The 12,500-nt window shown below is 47.2% G+C and overlaps 1 protein-coding gene across 2 annotated transcripts in view; it reads left to right on the top strand.

The window, feature by feature from the left end:
• The window catches only part of MAP2K5 (mitogen-activated protein kinase kinase 5), a 225,832-nt gene that overhangs the window by 170,600 nt on the left and 42,732 nt on the right, over positions 1–12,500 (top strand). The window lies entirely within an intron of this gene.

Genomic DNA, 12,500 nt, shown 5'->3' with positions numbered 1-12,500 from the left:
TTTCTGACTTAATATTGAATCCTTGGAAAACGCGGCTGTCTCGATGGCTGTCTTGGCCCTGAAGCCTGCATTCGGTCATTTTAATTGATCTTCTCCCTTTGCCAGATGAGATGGAGCAGAGAAGTTCAAGTGACACGTACCCAGCATACTGAGCACAGTGTAGATAAGCAAGAAAGGCCCTTTTAAAGGGGGTTAAAAAGTTGCAGAGTGAATCTGAATGTTATCCATCTCTGACCACATTGGTTTGGTCATGGGGCAAAACCAAATTTGAAATGTAGAAATGCTGGTTTTGAGCAGCGGCTGAATTTCAACCACTTCAGCTGGATTACAGCAATGCTTCCTTTGCCGATCCAGCTTTGATTTTGCATGTGTTGCAGTGCACATGAGCAGATTTTTTCCCATGTGGGATGTGCAAGTCTGGCTCGGCTCCGTGATAACCCTCTTGACTTTTGGAAGGAGGCTTGTTACCGCCCTTGTATCACAGGGACCGCTGAAAATCGTGTTCATGATGGACCCCTGTTCATTTTGTCTCCCATAATCCAGGGATGCTGATAATCAGGGAGCTTCAACGTAAAAACATCAAGATCTTTTTCAAGGTTGAGCTTAACCACTAGCAGAGCATCTCTGCTGTGCCCTGAGGGCACTGATGCGACAGTTTTGTCACTTCCTACCACACTACCCTGCTAATTCCAACTTACCTTTTATTTGGTGTTCACTAATTTGAGTGACGCCCTCATTAGAAAGTGGCACATTGACCTAGCTGGATGTTTTTGAAAACAGAAACGTTCAAGTCATAATGGATGGAATCGCACCAATATTTTAAAATGTCTCTGGACGTTAAGGGAAGGTGATTAGCCAATGCACGGTGAAGGATCTCAGTGCACGATTGGGGGTGAGGACATGTGTGGGCACAGGAGTGGTCACTCATTCAACTGGTGATGGTCTGGTGCTTGGAGCTCAGCTTCCTCAGTAGTGTTGTTGCTCTTCATATAGAAACAGGGAGATTGGGGCCCTGCTATGCTAGGTTCTGTATATGCCGGTATAAAGGCAGCCCACGTCCTAGAGAGGATATCATCCAAGTCAAACACATCCCTATTTCCACTCTCTATTGCCATGGCTCGGGACCTTGCATTTAGTGAGTCAGTAAATAGCCGAATCTAAGTCCAACCCTAGGAAAAGGAGCAGCTCTCAGAAAAAAATAGCCATAAGGAACCACATCATGGGAGGTGCAGCTCTCATGTTTGGGAGCAGGGTTGTTGCAACTTACCTGGACAGCATTCAGCCAAGGAGCACGAGCATCACCAGGCCTGGGGAGCCAGGGTCGCTTGTCTTGAACTGCTTTCATGTTCCACAGCGTGCAGCTGACCTGTCGGTCTCAACACCGGGGGCACCAGCCTGTCCTCCCCTCGTGGGCATGCGAGGATTTTAGATCTCCACACATAACTCTGCAAGTGCAACTTGCTCTGCTTTGCACCACGCTCAGTTGCTAAATGGGAGCTCCCTGCCATAACACTTGCAGCCTGTGGGCAATAGTTGAGTGAATTGGCTCTGTAGTGTTATTTGCTTGGCAGGTACATATTGTTAGAGGGTCATTTAATAAGATATATAGGGCTTGGATTAGCTGTTGCCGCACCTGGAAGTGCAGACTCTTGGCAGGGGAGTGTCAGGGAGGACATTTATTTGAAGGGTGATTGTGTTCTAGGTCTTGTTTTGAACAGACGATGCATTTCCCATCTCTTTACGTCCGTGGGCCTCCTGGAGCCCCCTCTCCTTTCCATGTGCCCTGCTGGTAAACCTGCTGGTTTTACTCTCACCTTGCTCCGTTTGCCCTTCCTGTTACCCCTTCCTCCTCCTGGCCCATTCTTTGCAAGGCATGTCTCTGTTGGGGGATAATAATGGTTCCCACTTATTGTGCTAATGTATACTGCTCTTACATAAGGATCTTGGGAGAGAGCGTCTGTCGGCTGTCTGGTACTGTACAGCTGCTGTTGCTGGCGTGTGTATTAGCAATTAGAAATGTTCAGCGTTGTAAGACTGATTATCTTGGGCCAAATACTCCCCTTTACTGTAGAGGAAGGGGGGGGGAAATGGGCTGAGAGGTCCTAAAACTCGCAGGAGGTGGGAGCAGAGCTCAGCCCCTCCCCGGCAGCCTGCAGCTGCTCAGCACAGCATGGGCCCTCCAGCACGCATAGAGACCGACGGCAAATTCCCCACCTCGCCGGGTGACAAGCGCCGCAGCCAGGAGCGGCGATCTGTAGCTTTTCCCTCACCCCTTCGAACGGGTGGCAGTGGACCCATCGTCACGTGGCTCAGCGTGGAGGGAAGCAGTGGAGAGCAGTGGAGGAGCAGTGAGGAGAGGACCCCATCTTTGCCCAGAGCCTCCTGCAACCTGTTCCTCGCCCTCTCCCAGTTGTGCTGGACGGGATCATTTGGGTCTTTGGTTCCTTAAGAGAGACACCCCAGGAGGGTCTTTCAGCGGCTGTGACATGAATGGTGGCACAAGGCCCAGCCTCAGCTTGCAGCAGTGGGACCAGGGGTGCTCTTTGTTTTGGGTGCTCACCCACCTAAGATCGCTGTGTGACCCACCGCCCTGCAGATGGGCCCCAGAGAGTTGTGGATCAGGTGGCTTTAGCTGTGTCCGGGCTGATCCGGGGAGGAGGGATCTAGGAGGCCTGACAGCTGGCACCCGTGCCTTTCAGGGAGCAGGAGAGATGACCAAAGGGCCTCACGTAGACCTTTTTGGCAGGTGTGCCACGCATTAAGCACTGCCCTCTCCCAAGTGCTACTTCTGTTGCCTTCCCCTGCCTGATCTGCTGCTCTGCTTCCTGCCCTGTGCTCCTTGCTCCATCTGCTGCTCCGCTTTCTGCTCCCTTCCCTATCTGCCACTGTGCTGCCTGTCCCCGTCCCAGTCTGTTGCATGCCACGCATAGAGGCTGCCCACGCCACTTGGCCACAGGTTGGCCACCCCAATGTAGACCAAGGGCCAGATTCGGTTCCACATGTTAAGTGCCTAAGTGTGATCCTGTTCCACCTGCTCAACTCCCGGAAGAACAATTAGTGCAAAAGGCGGGTGGACTGTCTTCCTTGCTGTCTTTCTATGACTTAGTTTGAAAGGCCAGATGATGGCGTGTAACCAAGAAGCATTATTGGATTTTCAGGGACTTGAATAAGGCAGAACAGAATTGCACTTAGGCACTTAAGTCCTCTTAGAGGCCCAATAGATGGAGCAGTATCCGGCCCCAGGCATTCCTGATAGAGGTGTTTCTATCTGAAATGTCTTATGCTAGGGGAAGCAAAGCATGTGTTGCTCAAAGGAATTAGGCATCAGCTTTAAAGTTAAGCCCTTGTTTAAATGCTTTGCTGAATTCAGGTCCATGTACTTTCAACAGTGCAGAGCTGTGTCTGTGATGTGATTTGTAAACTGCAGATGGATATAACTGAATCTTGCTAAAATTATACAGGTAGGTTAGAAGCAATATTAGTATCTTCTGTTCTGGTCGGTGGGAACAGCATTACACTTTTAGGAATCTAACCTTGGGAGACAGAAAAGACTGATTGCGGTCTGTTTTTTTTTAGCGCAAGATTCAATCCTAAAAGATCTGGCTCTCAGCTTTTCCAAGTGCTGTGGAAATGAATGCAGTTTTGATTGTTTTTAAAAATGATGAACGGGAATAGCATTAAGATCTTGATTCTTTTTAATAATCGCTTGTTCTAGGGCAATCATTGTTTCTTTAGACTAGTATTATGCATTCCTCAAAAACACAGCAGTAATCCAAAAGTTAATGTTCTGTTCATTCATAATTATGTTTAATTCATATGATTTATTGATGAGTAGACTAGTTGAGAGGTGGCATTTGTACTACTATATAGGTGTTCTGGATTGTCCACAAACTCCGGAAAGTGGCATCTAATATTAAAAAAAAACACCTTTTTTTCATTAAAGGGTGCTTTTTAACCTATCTAGGAACTATTATAAGCCTCTCTACTTTAGATGTCTGCCCTACCTCTCCTGTCCCTTACTCTGAAGAATGTCATGCTTTGAGAGACCCCAAATTCCTCGTGCGCCACATAAATTAGTTGCGCCCCTACATCCGTTACCAGTTAGCCTTTGCATCAGAACCAAAAACGCACTGTAACGGAGAGGGGCTAGTACACTGGAAAAGTTTAACATCCTGGCATGGGTAACTTCTCTTGTCTCCCTCATTTTGTGTCCCTTTCACACCCCGTTTCCCCTGCGCAGGCTGAGGCAGGTCGGGAGGTGTGGTTTCCATTCTCGGCATTAATTAGGAGTTAGATATACCTGCAGGCAGTCGACATTTTTAGTAAGTGACTGAAGATGTACCTAGAAACCCTGCTCTGTAATTTTTTGTGAGCACTGTATTATTAACCACTTCACCTTTCTGACGCTGTAGGTTAGCAAAGAACATTATCTGCTGGGGGCTGAGGAGGATGCATGCATCTGCTAGGGCCTGCTTCCTAACATGTGGTAACCGCTAGAGAAATCTGATCCAGCCCTAAGTAGGACATGCTCATTTAAGCAACAATCCTCCTCCTAGCAGTTGCTTCTGCCATGATGGGGCTTATGCTCCCTGGTCCAAAGATGAGGATTTAATAGTTGTTAACATTAGTTCACTCTGCAACACAGCCAGTAATAAAGGCAGACTGGTGCTATTGGAGGGCTGCATGTAATTTAATATTCTAGCAATCAACTTAGTTCATCCGCAACTCACAGAAATGTTGTGTGGGAGCAGGGAGCAGTGCGGATTAATCCCTTTTGGGAAGGGCATGCATCAGTTGCCGTGAATGCAGCCTTGCCAGCACTGCTCCGACACGAATGAGGACAGAGATCTGTTGGAAACAGAAGCCATTGCCTGCTCGAGAAATGCCTGGGCTGCGGTCTCCTGTTCCACAATACAAAGCCACAGGATTTGCTGCAGGTTGCACCTCCACAAGAGTCACGTTTCATTAAAAAAAAAAATCCAAAAACAACACCCCTGTTTCTAGCCTTCTCGTCTTTGAAGATGTCTTAGAAACATAAGCAGCCTGGGACTATGTCAGCGCAGTGCTGCTTGGAGACTCCTGAAGTAAGAGCTCTGAGAAGTACGTAATGTCCGTTCACTTTGGTGGGCTGATACTAAACCGAGAGATTACCATTTCATTGTCCGCATTATTAAGCATTTCAGCGCTTACAATTCCCACAACCTTCCAGGTGCCAGAAATCCCAGCTGTGCCTTGCCCAGCTGCCACCCCGTCAGCATTACCCCTGACAATTGTCATCAGGGCACCATCCCTACAGAAGTCCGCAGCATGCTGAAAGCTGGGGGCAGCATAAAGCACATCTAATTCACTATCCAGAGAATAACCCCAGGGCGGCTGTAGCGATGCATCCTCACATTTGCTGCATTGAGAGCCGTCCATTGAAAATTTAAGCAGGGCGTCCTTAAATTTCCAGGCTTCAGGGTTAGTCCTGAAGTCAGCCAAACAGGAAACGGCATCAGTTCTTCACATCAGCAACTCTCCTCTTCTGCATTGTGCAGCGCACGCTGGAGTCTGCTTGCGACTTGGGTATTTCCTTGATCATATTCTGTATGCCACCTCTTCAAAAACCTGACCGTGCTGGCATGGGTCCAGGCTGCCAGACAGATAAGCTTTAGGAGGATGTATAGATGGTTTCACGTCCGTGTGGTCAAATCCCAGGGGACCAAACCTGACAGCTCTCTGCTTTGTGGCTTGTTGGCTTTCCATCCTTCCACCCACCTGTCTGTTGACTTCATGGGTGTCAGCTGCGTGTCCAGAGACAGCAAGATAGATGAAACTCATGCTAAGGACCACATCCAGTAGGCAGTCCTTTCTCTTAAACAACTACTTAAATTATCCCCAAGCTCTCCAGGGCTATTTGGTTTGACCTTTATTTAGTTGGAGTATCCCTACTAGGAAACCAATTATTGCCGGCCCCTTGGGTGGTTGCTTTAAACCAGTTTTCACTGTGCGAAAGCAGTTGTGGTAGCAAGCACTGTAGTTAAGCTTCAGTTCCAACTTCTAACCCTTCCCGTTTCATAACCTTCTCAAAGACGTGCCTTTTGGGAAGAAAGTTTCTGTACCTTAGTCTCAGCAGGAAGACAGCTTGGTTTATCTTTAAAAATGCCATCTGCTCTCAGCGGTGTCCAGGCTGGAAAAGGGAGAGGAACCGTTTTTCTTCCTTGTTTCTATCAGAAATTTTTGCTTGTGAGATTTGAAACAAATTGCCCGCGAGACGTCACACACAGGGTGTTGGCCTGAATGAGACCAGGTGTGAACAAGGACTACTCACGTGAGCTGGTAGCATTGCAGCCCTGGGATCTCTGCGCACTTTGCAATTACTAGGACTTTAAAAATAGTGCCATTAGTTTTAGTCATAAATACTTACATTTGGCACCTTCACAGGCAGGGTGCTAGAAGTTTTCCGTTATATTTTGGCTATGTTATTTTAAATGTCTTGTTAACCCCCTCCTTGCTCTGCAGAGGTGCCCAGTTTTTCTTGACTGGGATCTTCATCTAGTTCAAGAACTTCACAGGCTCTCCAAACTGAAGAGCTCTGGATTTCCCCCCCTCCCCACCACCTTTTAATGTTTTTAGTTCAATATTCAGGGACATTTAAAAGCAGAGATGAGCATTCGTGGAAGTTTAGTGCTGAGATATCAAGCATTCAAATGCCAGTCAATGCTCAAAAATTTCCATGCAAATCAACTTATCCTTCAAACACATACACCTTGTGCAGTGGTTTCAATTCTTCTTTTCCTGGTTAAAGTCAACCTTTTATTTGGTACTGTGGCACCTCCTTAAATATACGCAGGATGTGCGGTGTGATCCAAACGAGAAACCTTAACCCTTTTGAACATCTGATGTCTTGACCTTACTGGTCCTCCCAGGCTTGTTTTCCTAGATGACAGAGTACCAGACTCCACATGATCTCTGCTAAACAAGGCTTCATTTTCCATTTCTAGATCTCTCTCTCTCTATTTTTTACTGTTGAATGGATACACAGACTCCCATGTTTTAATCTTGAAAACTTCTGTATTAAGTTTTTGAAGACAAAAGGAAGCGTAGTGTCAGAATAAATGTTTATCCGTCATAATTTATGTCCTGGATCAATTGTTTTTGGCTGTGCTTTTATTGAGACAGAAACTGTGACCTTACCAGTGTATGAGATTCAGAGACTTCTATAAGAACAAGGTAAAACCACAGGTAGGAATTGCTGAATAATTACCTTTAGACCAACCTGAGCAAGAACCTTCCCAAGAGGGCGAGCTCATTTAATGGTTCCTAAAACTCAATCTTGTGGATGTCAATGGTCATGCTTGATTATTTGCAGCAGTGTTTTATGAAAAAGCAATAAAAATGCATTGGGAGTATACAGAGGAAAAAAGGGAACAATAAATGGGTTTAGTTTTTCAAGTGAGTCCCTTTGGATGTGAACAGGTAGCGGCTGTGTTTCACGCTGCTGTGCCTTAGCTATTTGAAACGTGTGTGTGTGTGTCTACTCAAAACACTGCTGTGCTCTGCTAGCTTATGATCGACAAGAGACCTGCAATGAGAAGAAAAAATTCTTATGTTTGTTTTAGAGAGAAAGCAATTACAGTTACGGTTAAAAGATTAACCTGTTTTCCAGCTACCTATACGCTTATCTGCAAGGAATAAAAGACCTTCAGAGATCCACATTAACAAGCACAAAGCTTAGCAAAAAGTAGATGTCATGTAGGTTATTCCTAATGTTAATTAACACTGCTCTTCTTCCCGATGCCCAGCTATGAAAAACATCTTCCAATAGCAAACGCAGCAAGAGGAGAATGGCAGCTGAGTAGCTCGAAATAATATCTCGTGATTAATTTGATAAATATTCAAATGAGATTATATGCTCATATTTTGTATAGATGATACATATGGGGGGTGTATATATATTCTATATATACCATTTAGCAGCATGTAGGTGGTGGCTAGGGGTGTTTGGCAAATGGCTAGTTTTTACTTCATTGGAGGTGGTAGGGGTAGGCTCAGTAGTCGGTGGATAAAGCACTGGCCTTTCAACCTTGCTTCCAGTCCAGCTGGAGATCCTGAAATAAATGAGTTCGCTGCTGACGCTCAAGTCCCAAAAGGCAAAACTTCAAACCAGAATGCCTCCACGTATAATTTGTCACAATTGGCAATCTACTGCTACGGAAAGAACCGAGGCTGACCCAGTGCAGAAATGTAATCATCTTTCACCTTCCAGCTCAGGGGTGGTAGTATAATTGGGGCAATCCAGAAATGCCATAAGCCCGGCTATCTGAGCCACCTCCAGACTGAGCTGCAGTCTGCAAACCTCATTACTCCGGAGGGTGATTGTTAGCGGAAAGTCAGCAACTCCTTTTTTTTGAGGGATGTCGGAAAAGGGAAGTCGTCCTCGTCGGCGTGCATCTGGGCGCGTGCAATACTTGAATCCCTCAGTCATGTGTGAAGGGCTGGTTGGCTGCAGTGCGGTTATCCCGCGCAGCCACCCCTGGCTTGGCTTCTGGCACATCTGAAATGGGGCTGTTATCTGGAGCAAGGTGCTTGCGTGCACCTGTGCCTTTCCCGGTGAATGCTGGCTGCCGCGTGGCGATCTGTGTGCTCTTGGAAAGAGTATTTTAAAACAATGGAAGAGAAGCAGAAGCACGCGTAACCGTCTTTTTGCCCGGCAGAGACTGGGGTGGAGTCTTCCCGGCCTCTCTGCGTTGTACAGCTCGCCAAGTCATTTATTAAACGCCACCAAGTTTGCCCAGTGTAATGCAAGAGGGGAAAAAAAAGGAGAGGCTCTGTCCGGAAGAGATGACCCTTCCAAACCCTAAGGATATCAGGGAAACCGAACAGCGTTGCATGCATTTGGTCTAATGTTAACACCCCTCTTGTGCTTCTGGCGTGCAGAAACACAGCATCCCTCTCGTGGTTGTGGAGCCAGAGGACCATGGCATCTCCTTCTGCACAGACACAAGCCCAGAGGGAAAGCGATTCTGGAACAGAAGCAGCTCTGGAGAAGTGGGAAATGGGAGGTTTTAAACCTTCAGAGAGGAGGGGCTCGGGACCTGAGCCATGGGGACACAGCCCCTGCTTCCAGGGGCCAGCTGAGAACAGCAAGCGCCCCCTCCCATGGAGCAGGCAGGGCACGTCTTTCTCTGCTCTCTGGCCTTGCAGGAGCAGCGTTGGCAGCCAAGCTGCCACGGGGCTGTTCTGTGGTGACACGTTGGCACTAGCCTCATGGGGAGCCTGAGGTTGCTGGGGATGAGCACATCCTGCCCGCTCGCTCCTGCTCAGCGTGCCCCAGACATTGGCAGTGAGGCCGTGTCGGTGAAGCGCACCCAAGGCAGAGTGCCTGAGACCGGCTGTAAACACATGCTCGGGACTGTGCTGCCCAGCTGTCCCCCACGATGCCCGTGCACTGGCGTGCGCTGAATGGGACGGAGCAGGGGGTCGCACTTCCTTGCAGCAGCTCACCATGAAGGCAGTGTAGAGATTCCCATTAGCATGGGCTTGAGCATCAAAAGGAGCCTGAGAACATTTGCAAGAGGAACGTGACACCCAAAGCAACCGTGGCACGGGCGTGCTGCCTCCTGGGAGCCATTGTCCGGCCCAAAGCACGTGCAGAATCCCCCAAGGAATGGCCCTTGAGGAGGAAGAGCAGGAGGTTGCTGAATGCACTTCCTCCCTTTACTTTCCCACCCCGTGTTGTGTGATTTAGCCTCTGATCCTTGGTGCAGCTTGCATTTCTTCTGCAGGTAACACGAGGGTTGGTCGCTCTCGGGCGAAGCTCAACATCCCCAAGACAGACCGGCACTTGGTCTGGATAGTGAGTGAGGCCCAAATCTGTAGGGCATGGATCAGAGAGGAAGTCTGGCATCTCCGGGGTGACGCAGAGCCACACAGCCGGGAATCGGCAGCGTTGCCCCTCTCCGTAAAGAAGGCAGGTTTGAAAGGAGCCGCCCGACAAAATGTTCCCGTGCCTTCATTGAGAGACAGCGCGGTACCTGCGCGCCACGAAAGTCAATAAGGTCTGTCCCGGAGACTTGCCACTCTCAAGATTAAATATCAGGAGCAGTTGTTTGAAGTTGAGGGCCCTCCTGCCTCCCTGCAGCTCAGATTTTCTGCTGCTGTGCTTTTTTCTTTATGCCTGAGTACCTTGCTGACAAGTGCTAATAACAAAATGCCAAGAGAGGGTCCAGTTGGAGCTACCACACATTAAACATTCTGAACTTGTCCTTTTGCTCATAGATTGTGCATAATTAATAATTAAACGGTTTCACTTGTAATGGGTTGACCTTCCTGAACTGTTCATTATTCACGAGGCAAAGGCATCACTCAAACTTTTTTTCTTTTTTTTTTCCCTATTGCCCTTCTGTGTACTCACTCCACAGATGCATTCCAGTTGTTTTTGAGAGCCAGGCTGACCACACGCTTCCAAAACCACTGAGACCCACATTGCCTTTGTATGCTTCGAGTCTCACTGTTTTGATCCATAGGACAATGGTGCTTTCTGTAATGAGAAATAGAGAAGAAAGCTGCTCCTGAATTTATAATGTTGACTGGCACTGGTCTCTAAGGGTTGTATTTGTATTTGGCACAGTGGTTAGGGTTGTATTAGTCTTCCTATTAGTAAATCGTTATATTTGGAAACTGATCATTTGGAAGTAGAAATACAGCGCGAGCTTTGAATTGTGATCTGCAAGGTATTGATGAAACGGGACTGTGTTCTAGCAGAAATGGAAAGTTCACGTTGCTAATTCTTTTTGAGTTTTTGGAGTGCCTGCCTCTTCTCCGCCCTCAGATTTTAAGCGGCAGTTTTTTTGATCAGTCCAAGGCAAAACTGTCCTTTGGCAGAAGGAAGCGAGTGAGGTCGTATGAACGGATGTGGGAAAATCAGTCAAGTTACTGCACACGCCTGAGAATCTTTTATTATGCAGGGTGCGAATTACAGGGGGTTGATTATTTGGGCCTGGTAGGGATGTGTAGAGCTTTGTTTTATTTCATGATATTGTCATCCCTTGCAAGTCCCCCAAGCTCGAGTGCTACTGATATTTAGGGCACAGTGTAAGATGTGTTGGCTTGAGTTAGCTTTTCTCTGCCTTTTTCTTTTCTTTCTTGTTCTGACACCGCGGCTGCTCGAATTTCAGCAGGTGGCAACTGCAGCATCCTATTCATTGCAATATCCTATTCTTGCAAATAAAGCACAAATCATTTTTAATTTAACAACTATGTGCAGCAAACATTCCTTACACAAAATAGGAAGGTCCTTGTTCCAGGGCCTGCACAGGATAATCCAATGTGTGTTTCCCACCTCCAGTGGCTATGATTTCAGTGGATGTAGGCTGTTGTGGTGACAGATTTTTAACGTTTTACAGGGGAAGGAATTAGGTTCATTGTCTGCTGTGTTTGGACTCTTTTTTTTTCCAGAGGAGGCTAAGCTTCCTGCCTCTCTTGCAAGTTATAAAGCAGCTTTCAGCTTGCATTTTCAGAGGTAAAATAAATGTATTAATTTGCACACAGTGCTCCTGGGGCTTTCCATTCTGTGCCGTTTAACAGAACATCATATCAAGACTTATATAAAATTCACCGTGAAAACATAGGTGTCACTTGTGTTTTCCTAGTGAAGTCAAAATGATGGCTCTATCAAGGTGGCTGGTTGTGGCAGTTCATTCATTAGTTCATTCATATCAGATGTAGTAATGAGGCCTAAGTGATTAGCAAGTATTCTCCAGGAGTCTTTATGGGATTTCAGCGACTGCCAGAAACATGTGCATGTCCCCCACCACCCCGACCCCCAAAATGTGACCTTTTACTGGTCTCTAATCATCATTTCCAAATGCCACTTTGACCTGCAGCAGATTTCATGCCGAGGTATCTTTTCCCAGACTCCAGTGTTACTGGGTGTTAAATTCCAATGGCAGAAATATTAGACAAGGTCAAAGAAGAGTCACCACTATGTGACAGCACCAGTTGGGTACGGCTCGCCGGAGGCATGAAGAATACTTTGGCTTAGTGGAAGTCACCAGAGACCCAATCCACGAGGCCTGAGCTCCAGGCAGAGCCCCAGCTTTGATCAATTTATGCGGGTGCTTTATCTAGCCTGCAGATGGGTGAGCTTTGCACTTAGTGACTCCAGTTAGGGCCTGATTCAGAACGGAGGCTGTGAACCCGCATCCCATGTGGCTGACCCCTGGGCCACTTGCTCTTTTGAGGTTTGCTTGGACTTCAGCCTTGAATTTCCGGCTGGCCCTGGGGAACTGTCTCCAGCAAAAGTGTTGAAATGGGCACGTTCCAGCAAAAAAGAAACTCGATGATTTTGGTTTCCACAAACCTGCATTTTCTGAACAGGAATTCTTGCAGGCAGAAACTCCCAGTCAGCTCAAAAGAGGAGTGCTGCCATGTAGTAGATGTTCACTTGTGCCACTTACCCAAAAAAGACCCTCAGTGCTGGATCTAGAGACCATATTAGTCTGTAGTTAAGCATCCTG

The sequence above is a fragment of the Gavialis gangeticus genome, unplaced genomic scaffold, assembly GCF_001723915.1.
Source record: "Gavialis gangeticus isolate Ggan-Ray unplaced genomic scaffold, GavGan_comp1, whole genome shotgun sequence".
Classification (NCBI taxonomy): Eukaryota; Metazoa; Chordata; order Crocodylia; family Gavialidae; genus Gavialis; species Gavialis gangeticus.
The sequence above is the reverse complement of the archived record's forward strand: the minus strand, read 5'-3'. Positions and strand labels throughout refer to the sequence as shown.